Source organism: Hyla sarda, chromosome 4, assembly GCF_029499605.1.
Source record: "Hyla sarda isolate aHylSar1 chromosome 4, aHylSar1.hap1, whole genome shotgun sequence".
Classification (NCBI taxonomy): domain Eukaryota; kingdom Metazoa; phylum Chordata; class Amphibia; order Anura; family Hylidae; genus Hyla; species Hyla sarda.
In genome coordinates this window covers 90,048,408-90,062,652 of record NC_079192.1, presented here as the reverse complement: position 1 = coordinate 90,062,652, position 14,245 = coordinate 90,048,408, and the positions used below count along the sequence as shown (strand labels likewise).

Here is a 14,245-nt window from a genome sequence, read left to right as displayed (position 1 = left end):
ATGACTGATCACTGGGACCCCCGCAATCTTCATGCAGCACCCGGCGTTCCAAATAATATATTAAGAACTCTGGGTTCTCGTGGTGCGGGTCGTGACCTCACGCCACGCCCTTTCCATTTATGTCTATGGGAGGTGGTGTGATGTCACAAGAAGGTGTGGCATGATGTCACGAATCCCATCACAGGAACCAGTGATCTAAACATACTATTTAGAATTTTGGTTGCTGCATGGAGATTGCTGGGGTCCCAGCAGCAGGATCCCCTTGATCAGACATCTTATCCCCTATCCTTTACATAGGGGATAAGATATCTAGAGGCGGAGTACCCCTTTAAGGGACAGTTCATGTACCCAAAAGTTGATCCTTTGCAACCGTATGACCCCTAGCAAGTTCCCTGCATGAGTCCCATTCATCAGAAAAAGGCTTGTGCATGGAACTTGCTGGGTGTTCTACGTTTGCCTCATAAACTGCACCACCCAGCACCAGTTGCCTCTCTCTGCACCACATTATGCAGATCGTGCAGGAGAGCAGCTTTGGTCATCCATGTTTTGCTAACTCTATTTTCACACACAGAAATAAATTAATGAGTCGAGCAAGTCAAAGAACAGTTTAAAAAAAGGGGAACTTTATTTATTATTTATTAAAATGTTTGTGTAGGGGATTTTTTGTAACCTCCCATCACTCACAAAGAGCGTACAGTAACTAATACTCAGGACAGGAAAAACCTCCAGAGGGGAGGAAACCTGTAGGGAATCCATGGCTACTGTATGGCCCTTCCTCTGGGCATACTAAAGGAGGTTACCTCTATAATTTGGGCAAATGTTTCTGTGTACGTGCATGATTCCTAGGCCTGTGCCTTCATCCAACGTCTTGCTGTAGGTCCCGAAATGCTACTCCATGTCCTGGAAATAGTGCATCTAAGATAGGGGACAAAAAAGATAGATTATTTACATGTTTATCATAGAAATACACATGGAACTGCAATAAAGACCTTTTGGACAAAACAATGTAACACTTACCAGTCACAGTCATGTGCATGACTTTGCATTCCCGTGTCCCTACACAGTGTCCAGCACCGGCCCCTCACTGATGAACAGGACCAGTGTTATTTCTGGGGCTATGCCTTCATCCAACGTCTTGCTGTAGGTCCGGAAATGCTACTCCATGTCCTGGAGATAGTGCATCTAAGATAAGAAAAAAAAGATAGATTATTTACATGTTTATCACAGAAATACACATGGAACTGCACTAAAGATCTTTTGGACACAACAATGTAACACTTACCAGTCACAGTCATGTGTATGACTTTGCATTCCCGCGTCCCTACACAGTGTCCAGCACCGGCCCCTCACTGATGGAGAATGAACAGGAGCAGTGTTATTTCTGCTCAGTGCTGCTCTTTGGTGGACAATGGTTATGACATCACATGTGTGACACGCTGTTACCTCCTGGGAGTTCTATTTCAGTAGTGCTGCTCTCTGATTGGCTGAAAATCAAAAAAGCTTTCTAATATATTCTGTATGACTGTTATCTAAGGTTTTTGACAAATTTTATTAAAATGGCGCCACTCCCTGTGGGTGCGTTATATTTGTTTCTCCTAACCAGACATTCTGTATAAATAATATAATTTGGTGGCCCCAACAGCCTCGGCCCATAGGTTTCTTACATAGATCAATGCTACTCCGGTAGGCTCAATGAGCAGCGCTGGCCGCCGGGACGTCTGACGAGTGACGTCCCTGACGTTGCGGTCTGGAAGGAAGGATGTCACTAGTCATACGTCCCAGCAGCCATTGATTTAAAGTGGTCATGGCTCCTGCTGCCAGTTCAAGATCAGACACCATGGCCCTAGATTGACATACTGCAACACCGATCCCCTGTGGCTGCCCACCTGTTGCAAAACTACAACTCTCAGCCTTCGGCTGTCAGGGCATGCTGGGAGCAGGGGCGGATCCAGAGTCGAGTCTCGGGAGGGGCGCTATTAGAGTATTTTGTGTTGGCGGACAGAAGATTACGGAACTTACAATATTATTAAATGTATCATACAGTCCTAACCTTGTTTAAGACTCTTAGGCCGTGCTCATATGTCAGAAAAATAATCATATATACCAATTGCCACAGAATCGGAAAGTGCTAAGGCTCTATAGTGAGGAGAATACGCAGTGATATCAGTGACTACAGGTGACGTCTTATCATTGTGTATTCTCCTCACTATAGAGAAGACGTCACCTGTAATCACTGATATCATTGTGTATTCTCCTCACTATAGAGAAGACGTCACCTGTAATCACTGATATCATTGTGTATTCTCCTCACTATAGAGATCAGTGATTACAGGTGACGTCTTCTCTATAGTGAGGAGAATACACAATGATATCAGTGATTACAGGTGACGTCTTCTCTATAGTCTTTCCTTATCTAATTCAGATGGTACATACCGCCAGGATTTGTTCCAGCTAAATCTTCTCTCTGCAGAACTTGATGCCCAGACGTCTCCTCACTATGCCAATGCATTCTGATCCTCTATATGAAAACAATAATTATTATAATACTGCCAAACACTGTATTATTTGAATATAATACTGTCACACACCCTCCTAATATAATTCTGACATACTGTACCCCCTGAATATACAACACACTGTACCCTCTGAATATAATACCACCATACACTGTACCCTCTGAATATAATACTACCACACACTGTGCCCTCTAAATTTAATACTACCAAACACTGCACCCTCTGAATATAATACTATTACACGCTGCACCCTCTAAATATAATACTATCACACACTGTACCCACTGAATATAATACTAACACACACTGTGCCCTCTAAATCTAATACTACCACACAGTGCATTCTCTGAATATAACTTGCTGTGCTGTAACTACCCTCTGAGTAAAATACCGTAATGTATTGTGGCCCCTAAAAAACGTACCACCCCAGAAATTCCTCACAATATACACTATACTTCTGAAAGGCAAAACACTCTGTGCCTTCACATATAGTAATAATGCCCCATCTTGTGCCCCTACATATAATATGACCCGTCCTGTTCCCCCACATAATAATGCCCTCTGTGCTGTGCCCCTCACATAGAATGCTCCTGTCATGTGCCCCACACATTTAATGCCCCCTGTGCTGTGCCCTTCACATATAATGCCCCCATTCTTTGCCCCTCACATATAATGCATCCATCATGCGCCCCTCATATATAAAGCCCCCATCATGCGTCCCGCACATATAATGCCCTTATCATGCGCCCCTCACATATAATGCCCCCTGTGCTGTGCCCTTCACATATAAAGCCCCATGTCCTGTCCACTCAGGGGGCATTATATGTGAGGGGCACAGCACAGGGGGCAATATATGTGAGGGGAACAGCACAGGGGGCAATATATGTGAGGGGAACAGCACAGGGGGCAATATATGTGAGGGGCACAGCACAGGGGGCATTATAAGTGTGGGGGACATAACAGGGGGCATTATATCATATAATGTCCCCCTGTGCTGTGCCCCACACATATAATTTATATGTGTGGCACAGCACAAGGGGCATTATATGTGAGGGGCACAGCACAGGGGACATTATATGTGAGGGGCACAGCACAGGGGGCATTATATGTGAGGGGCACAGCACAGGGGGGCATTATATCATATAATGCCCCCCTGTGCTGTGCCCCACACATATAATGCCCCCTGTGCTGTGTGCCCCACACATATAATTTATATGTGTGGCACAGCACAGGGGGCATTAGGTGAGGGGCACAGCACAGGGGGCATTATATGATATAATGCCCCCCTGTCCTGTGCCCCTCACATATAATGCCCCCTGTGCTGTGCCCCTCACATATAATGTCCCCTGTGTTGTGCCCCTCACATAATGCCCCCTGTGCTGTGCCACACATATAAATTATATGTGAAGGGCACAGGACAGGGGGCATTATGTGAGGGGCACAGCACAGGGGGCATTATATGTGAAGGGCACAGGACAGGGGGCCCCCTGTCATGTGCTCTTCACATATAATGCCCCCTGTGCTTTGCCCTGCAGACCAGGGACGTGCACAGACATTTTGGAGGGCAGGGGCTCAAGTAAAAAAGAGGGCACTTTTCATAATTTAAAAAACGTCTGCCAGACTTAATGGGCAGATGTGCTGCGGCCCAGGGACACAGTGGCCTCCCGCCAGGCTTTCTCGACATTCTTAGCCCCCATAAAAGTTGGTGTTTTTGTAAAATCGAGTCAAGAACAGTTTCTATGAAGGTCTGCCATGTGTATATACACTTTGGCTGTGCTGTCAGTCTTATTTAAAGAAAAGATATGACAGCTGCCCTATAATATACTGTATTATAGAGGAGATTTATCAAACCTGTGCAGAGAAAGAGCGGTACAGTCGCCCATAGCAACCAATCAGATCGTTTTGCGGAAGGATTTTCCTCTGCAAAGGTTTTAATAAATCTCCCCCTATATGCCCCCACCTGAGCTCTATATGACAGAACCCAGCACCCATCACCAATCACCCATTACCCATCCCCAATCACCCAGCACCAATCACCCAGCACCCATCACCCATCCCCAATCACCTAGCACCAATCACCCAGCACCCATCACCAATCACCCAGCACCAATCACCCAGCACCAATCACCCATCACCCATCCCCAATCACCCAGCACTCATCACCCATCCCCAATCACCCAGCACCAATCACCCAGCACCAATCACCTAGCACCAATCACCCAGCACCCATCACCCATCCCCAATCACCTAGCACCAATCACCCAGCACCCATCCCCAATCACCCAGCACCAATCACCCAGCACCAATTACCTAGCACCAATAACCCAGCACCCATCACCCATCCCCAATCACCTAGCACCAATCACCCATCCCCAATCACCCATCACCAATCACCCAGCACCCATCCCCAATCACCCATCCCCAATCACCCAGCACCCATCCCCAATCACCCAGCACCCATCCCCAATCACCCAGCACCCATCCCCAATCACCCAGCACCCATCACCCATCCCCAATCATACAGCACCAATCACCCAGCACCAATCACCCAGCACCAATCACCCAGCACCCATTACCCAGCACCCATCACCAATCACCCAGCACCAATCACCCTGCACCAATCACCCAGCACCAATCACCCAGCACCAATCACCCAGCACCCATCACCCAGCACCCATCACCCAGCACCCATCACCAATCACCCACCTTATGCAGGAATCTCCACACAGCTCTGGTTCTTACACTGAAGAGATGGACACCACACTAATATATGCTTACAGTCTACAATATACTAAAGTTGGCAAAAAAAATAATTATAAATATACAAAGATGGCGAGGCATAGCACAGCATACAGGATGGAGGCAGGGAAGCTCCGCCTCCATTGCGCACAAGACTGACTTCGCATACTAGCAATGTGGGGCAATACCTAGAAAATGGAAAGACCAATTTTTGTATACTGCACTGTAACCTAGTGTATTGGGTTTAGTGCGAGAAAAAAAGGCTGTCAGTTTCCCTTTAATTATATACCGTACCTCCCCTTAATTCCCTATATACTGTGCCACCATTCATCTATTAATTCCCTATATACTGTGCCACCATTAATGAACTATATACTGTGCCACCATTCATCTATTAATTCCCTATATAATGTGCCACCATTCATCTATTAATTCCCTATATACTGTGCCACCATTAATGAACTATATACTGTGCCACCATTCATCTATTAATTCCCTATATACTGTGCCCCTATTAATGAACTATATACTGTGCCACTATTAATGAACTATATACTGTGCCACCATTCATCTATTAATTCCCTATATACTGTGCCACCATTAATGAACTATATACTGTGCCACCATTCATCTATTAATTCCCTATATACTGTGCCACCATTCATCTATTAATTCCCTATATACTGTGCCACCATTCATCTATTAATTCCCTATATACTATGTCACCATTAATGAACTATATACTGTGCCACCATTCATCTATTAATTCCCTATATACTGTGCCACTATTAATTAACTATATACTGTGCCACCATTCATCTATTAATTCCCTATATACTGTGCCACTATTAATGAACTATATACTGTGCCACTATTAATGAACTATATATTGTGCCACCATTCATCTATTAATTCCCTATATACTATGTCACCATTAATGAACTATATACTGTGCCACCATTCATCTATTAATTCCCTATATACTGTGCCACTATTAATTAACTATATACTGTGCCACCATTCATCTATTAATTCCCTATATACTGTGCCACTATTAATGAACTATATACTGTGCCACTATTAATGAACTATATACTGTGCCACCATTCATCTATTAATTCCCTATATACTGTGCCACCATTCATCTATTAATTCCCTATATACTTTGCCACTATTAATGAACTATATACTGTGCCACTATTAATGAACTATATACTGTGCCACCATTCATCTATTAATTCCCTATATACTGTGCCACCATTCATCTATTAATTCCCTATATACTGTGCCACCATTAATGAACTATATACTGTGCCACCATTCATCTATTAATTCCCTATATACTGTGCCAACATAAATGAACTATATACTGTGCCACTATTATTTAACTATACTGTGCCACCACTAAGGGTGCATTCACACGTGCGTATTTTCTGCTGCAGATCTGCTTTAGCAGATTTCTCTTCCCATTGTCAATGAGAAGCAAAATCTTCAGCAAAAATAGGCACACGTGAACGCACCCTAAGGATCTACACACAGTGCCAGCATACATAAAAATATAATGTTCCAATATAATGAAATATATGCTGTGCTTCCATAAATTCCCTATATACTGTGCTTACACTCCTCTATTAATTCCCTAATAATGTGCTTCATACAATAAATACAAGCACATAACATAAAGGCACATACAGTACATAGGTAATATACACACATACAGTACATAGGTAATATACACACATACAGTACATAGGTAATATACACACATACAGTGCATAGGTAATATACACACATACAGTACATAGGTAATATACACACATACAGTGCATAGGTAATATACACACATACAGTGCATAGGTAATATACACACATACAGTGCATAGGTAATATACACACATACAGTGCATAGGTAATATACACACATACAGTGCATAGGTAATATACACACATACAGTGCATAGGTAATATACACACATACAGTACATAGGTAATATACACACATACAGTGCATAGGTAATATACACACATACAGTACATAGGTAATATACACACATACAGTACATAGGTAATATACACACATACAGTGCATAGGTAATATACACACATACAGTGCATAGGTAATATACACACATACAGTACATAGGTAATATACACACATACAGTACATAGGTAATATACACACATACAGTACATAGGTAATATACACACATACAGTGCATAGGTAATATACACATACAGTACATAGGTAATATACACACATACAGTACATAGGTAATATACACACATACAGTGCATAGGTAATATACACACATACAGTACATAGGTAATATACACACATACAGTACATAGGTAATATACACACATACAGTACATAGGTAATATACACACATACAGTGCATAGGTAATATACACACATACAGTACATAGGTAATATACACACATACAGTACATAGGTAATATACACACATACAGTACATAGGTAATATACACACATACAGTACATAGGTAATATACACACATACAGTACATAGGTAATATACACACATACAGTACATAGGTATTATACACACATACATAGAGACACTGACACATACATACAACATGGAATATATACTAAAAGATATAGCCAATAGGCACATCATACATACAGGTACACACATACAATCACTCACAGATAACACACATACATAGATTTACTTGCTCATATATATATATACATATACACACACACACACACACATATATATACATACATACACATACATACACATACACAGACAGATTCACTTGCTCACATGTCAATGAGAAGCAAAATCTTCAGCAAAAATAGGCACACGTGAACGCACCCTAAGGATCTACACACAGTGCCAGCATACATAAAAATATAATGTTCCAATATAATGAAATATATGCTGTGCTCCCATAAATTCCCTATATACTGTGCTTACACTCCTCTATTAATTCCCTAATAATGTGCTTCATACAATAAATACAAGCACATAACATAAAGGCACATACAGTACATAGGTAATATACACACATACAGTACATAGGTAATATACACACATACAGTACATAGGTAATATACACACATACAGTGCATAGGTAATATACACACATACAGTACATAGGTAATATACACACATACAGTGCATAGGTAATATACACACATACAGTGCATAGGTAATATACACACATACAGTGCATAGGTAATATACACACATACAGTACATAGGTAATATACACACATACAGTGCATAGGTAATATACACACATACAGTACATAGGTAATATACATACATACAGTGCATAGGTAATATACACACATACAGTACATAGGTAATATACACACATACAGTGCATAGGTAATATACACACATACAGTACATAGGTAATATACATAGGTAATATACACACATACAGTGCATAGGTAATATACACACATACAGTACATAGGTAATATACACACATACAGTACATAGGTAATATACACACATACAGTACATAGGTATTATACACATACATAGAGACACTGACACATACATACAACATGGAATATATACTAAAAGATATAGCCAATAGGCACATCATACATACAGGTACACACATACAATCACTCACAGATAACACACATACATAGATTTACTTGCTCATATATATATATATATATATATATATATACATATACACACACACACACACACATATATATACATACATACACATACATACACATACACAGACAGATTCACTTGCTCACATATATATACACACACATACATACACACATATATACACACACACATATATACATACACACACATACACACACACATACATACATATATACATACATACACACATACACACATATATACACACACATATATACATACACACACATACATACACACACACACACACACACACACATACATACACACACATACACACATATATACATACACACACATACATACATACACACACATACATACATACACACACATATATATATACATACATACACACACATACACACATATATACATACACACACATACATACACACATATATACATACATATACATACACACACATACACACATATATACATACACACACATACACACATACATACATACACACACATATATATATACATACATACACACACATACACACATATATACATACATACACACACATACATACACACACATATATACATACATACACACACATACACACATATATACACACACAGTGGTGTGGAAATAAATAAAAAAACTACTTGTCCAAGGGACTAAAGCGGAACACAATCTACTTGTCCCTCAAGAAAATCTACTTGTCCTGGTTGATGAAATAATTTCAACCAAAATAGTCTGATCCCCCCCCACTAGACCACCAGGGATGGATATAAGATCCCTTTAGACACTGCTGACAGCGGTGATTTAATGGGTTAATAGGTGATCGCAGCATGCCAGGCTATTAGCGGAGGGAGAGCTGTAGCTCCTCTTACACCCCAGACAAGCCCAGAAAAGTCTAGATGTAACTTTTTGATCACCTTATAAAACATTTCTCATATGAAGTGACCAAAAATTAGCAATTCTGGACTATTCTTTACATTTACACCGTTCACTGTACGGTTTAATTAACATTATATTTTAATAGTCTGGACATTTCCACATGTAGCGATACCACTTATGTTTATTTTTGTACATTATTTTTATTTAAAGAAAATTGGAAACTTTTATTAGGAAAGGGGCTTATTCACATGTATACGCACTTTATAAAATATTTTAATCACTATTTTTCAGTCTCAATAGGGACTTATGTGTTACTGGGGGGGGGGGGGGGGTTCTGCTTCTCCAGTTTATGTGCTGCATTTTGTGTCAGAAAATGCTGGAAGTTGCATTTAGTTACTAGATAACTACAACTCCCAGCATGCCCTGATACAGCCTATGGCTCTGTGGGTGTTGCAGCATGTTGCACTGTATAGTACAGTTAAGGTTATTGGGGGACATGCTGGGAGTTGTAGTTTTGGTTTGTGTCAGCTGCAGAGCCATAGGATGTGTCAAGGAATACTGGGAATTGCAGTTAGTAACTACAACACCCAGCATGCCCTGATACAGCCTATGGCTCTGCAGCTGGGGGATTCTGGGGGTGCAATTTAGTGCGGGTGCCACTAAAAATAAATAAAATTAGATGGCACAACTGCCCTAATGCCCGACGTGACAGTCCGCTCCTACACCCGCCACACACACACCCGCCACTGCACCCCCCCCCAACATCATACATTACATACACTCACACCATACATATACACCATACATATGCACACATCATACATACACCTGCCGCTGCCCCCCCACATCATACATCACATACACACACATCACACTTAGACATTATACACACATCATACATTACATACACATCACACATAGACAGACATCATACACACATCATACATTACATACACATCACACATAGACATTATACACACATTATACATTACATACACATCACACATAGACATCATACACACATACACTCACACCATACATATCCACCAGTGTTTCCCAACCAGGGTGCCTCCAGCTGTTGCAAAACTATAACTCCCAGCATGCCAAGGGCATGCTGGGAGTTGTAGTTTTGCAACAGCTGGAGGCACCCTGGTTGGGAAACACTGATATACACCATACATATATATCATATACATCATATACATATACATATCATATCATATATATCATACATATCATATATCATATACATCATATACATCATACATACACCTGCCCCCCATCATACATTACATACACACATCACACATACACTCACACCCTACATATACAACCACCCTTCCTGCCGCCGCCTGTATTCTCGGTCTCCTCACCTGAGCCGCCATGAGTGGACATCAGAGCTGTAGTCCCGGCCGGTGTGAGGTCAGATTTCCGTCCTCCCCCTCCCCCCCTGCTCTGTGTTTTCCCCGTGCAAACAAGCAACCTCCCCGTGGTGGATTAGGTCCTGTGGAGACAGGGGGAGGGGGAGGGATAGAGCTGTGTGCGGGGGATGGAGCTGTGCACGGAGCTGTCTACATCCTCTCTCTCCCCCTGCTGTGTCTTCTGAGCTCCGTCCATCCTCCGGGAGGGGAGATAAGGGGGCTCTGCAGTCAGCTGGAGGCCGCCGCCCCCTCCATACACTCTGAGCGCCGGTGTGAGGTGTAGACTTCCATCGGCTCCTGCGCCTCACACCGACATTAAAGAAAAATAAGGGGGGGGAAGTCTGTCTGTCCCTGCCCGATACAGGGCTAAATCTATAAACAATTCACCTGCCCGGCGCCCAAAACTACTTGTCCTGGGCGTCGGGCTATAGGATTTCCACATCCCTGACACACATACATACACACATATACACATAGATACACACATATATACATACATACACATACATACATATACACATAGATTCACTTGCTCACATATATACATACACACACACACTGACATACAATCACTCACATATATACATACACACACTGACATACAATCACTCACATATATACATACACACACACTGACATACAATCACTCACATATATACATATACACACACACTGACATACAATCACTCACATATATACATACACACACACACTGACATACAATCACTCACATATATACACACACACTGACATACAATCACTCACATATATACATACACACACACTGACATACAATCACTCACATATATACATACACACACACTGACATACAATCACTCACATATATACATATACACACACACTGACATACAATCACTCACATATATACATACACACACTGACATACAATCACTCACATATATACACACACACTGACATACAATCACTCACATATATACATACACACACACTGACATACAATCACTCACATATATACATATACACACACACTGACATACAATCACTCACATATATACATATACACACACACACTGACATACAATCACTCACATATATACACACACACACACTGACATACAATCACTCACATATATACATATACACACACTGACATACAATCACCCACATATATACATATACACACACTGACATACAATCACTCACATATATACATATACGCACACTGACATGCAATCACTCACATATATACATACACACACTGACATACAATCACTCACATATATACACACACACACTGACATACAATCACTCACATATATACACACACACACACTGACATACAATCACTCACATATATACATATACACACACTGACATACAATCACTCACATATATACATATACACACACTGACATACAATCACTCACATATATACATATACACACACACTGACATACAATCACTCACATATATACATATACACACTGACATACAATCACTCACATATATACATATACACACACTGACATACAATCACTCACATATATACATATACACACACACACTGACATACAATCACTCACATATATACATATACACACACTGACATACAATCACCCACATATATACATATACACACACTGACATGCAATCACTCACATATATACATACACACACTGACATGCAATCACTCACATATATACATACACACACTGACATACAATCACTCACATATATACATACACACACACACACACACACTGACATACAATCACTCACATATATACATATACACACACACACACACACACTGACATACAATCACTCACATATATACATATACACACACACTGACATACAATCACTCACATATATACATACACACACACACTGACATACAATCACTCACATATATATACACACACACTGACATACAATCACTCACATATATACACACACACTGACATACAATCACTCACATATATACATACACACACTGACATACAATCACTCACATATATACATACACACACTGACATACAATCACTCACATATATACATACACACACACACACTGACATACAATCACTCACATATATACATATACACACACTGACATACAATCACTCACATATATACATATACACACACTGACATACAATCACTCACATATATACATATACACACACTGACATACAATCACTCACATATATACATATACACACACTGACATACAATCACTCACATATATTTACAGTTACTTACAGTAAGGCCCCATCCATCCCTCTCTGCACATACATAGAGATAGATACACACACATATATGTATATATATATATATATATATATATATATATATATATATATACACACACTGACATACAATCACTCACATATATTTACAGTTACTTACAGTAAGGGCTGCTTAGACTGGTTTGTGGCCGGACATGTTGTGGGCGGGGCCTCCATTTGCCTCCCTCTGCCTCCTCTGCTCCTGTCTCCTCCGTGTGGAGAGAAGCAAAGAAATGGCAGATAATGACAGGGTGAGTGGCGCCCCCTTGCTGCAGGGAGGGCACAGCACCCTCCATTAAACCACATACAAATCTCCAGCAATGGATCCTTTTTACTTCACTTGTCAGCCTGAGTCTGCACCTCCTTTTGTGAGGGCACTAGAGGGGCAGGTGAGGAAAAGGGCAGGGGCTCCAGCCCCCTTTCACTCCTATGTGTGCACGTCCCTGCTGCAGACCCTCATTAAATATTCCCTTTTCTCTGACCCCCCTCCTCCTAACAGTGGCGCATATCCTGTTTCCATAATCCCCTGGACCCTGAGCATACCCTTACTTACAGTATGCAGGCCGCAGGGACGGGTCCTCCAGGCGCCGGCGCGATGATGTGACGTCATCACGCCGGCCTTTAGTGGATCTCGTCCCCGCAGCTCACACGCTGTGTACTCACAGCGTGTGTGTAAGGTTAGTGCAGTGTTTCCCAACCTTTTTCGGGTCGGGGCACACCTCGGAAAAAAATTTTTTCGCGGGGCACCGCTACCGAGGTTGACGAG

At 41.2% G+C, this 14,245-nt stretch overlaps 1 long non-coding RNA gene across 2 annotated transcripts; it reads right to left on the bottom strand.

Annotated features, from left to right (window-relative positions):
- Positions 1-600: 600 nt before the first annotated feature.
- LOC130368177 (uncharacterized) lies at positions 601-13,615 on the bottom strand. Of its 2 annotated transcripts, none has more exons than XR_008892319.1 (5): positions 13,601-13,615; positions 2,434-2,518; positions 1,283-1,484; positions 1,018-1,182; positions 601-915 (listed from the first exon to the last, which is right to left on the bottom strand). It is a non-coding gene; the product is annotated as an uncharacterized LOC130368177 (long non-coding RNA). The 2 variants fall into 2 exon arrangements; XR_008892318.1 differs by lacking the exon at positions 13,601-13,615 and adding an exon at positions 11,159-11,493.
- Positions 13,616-14,245: the final 630 nt, after the last annotated feature.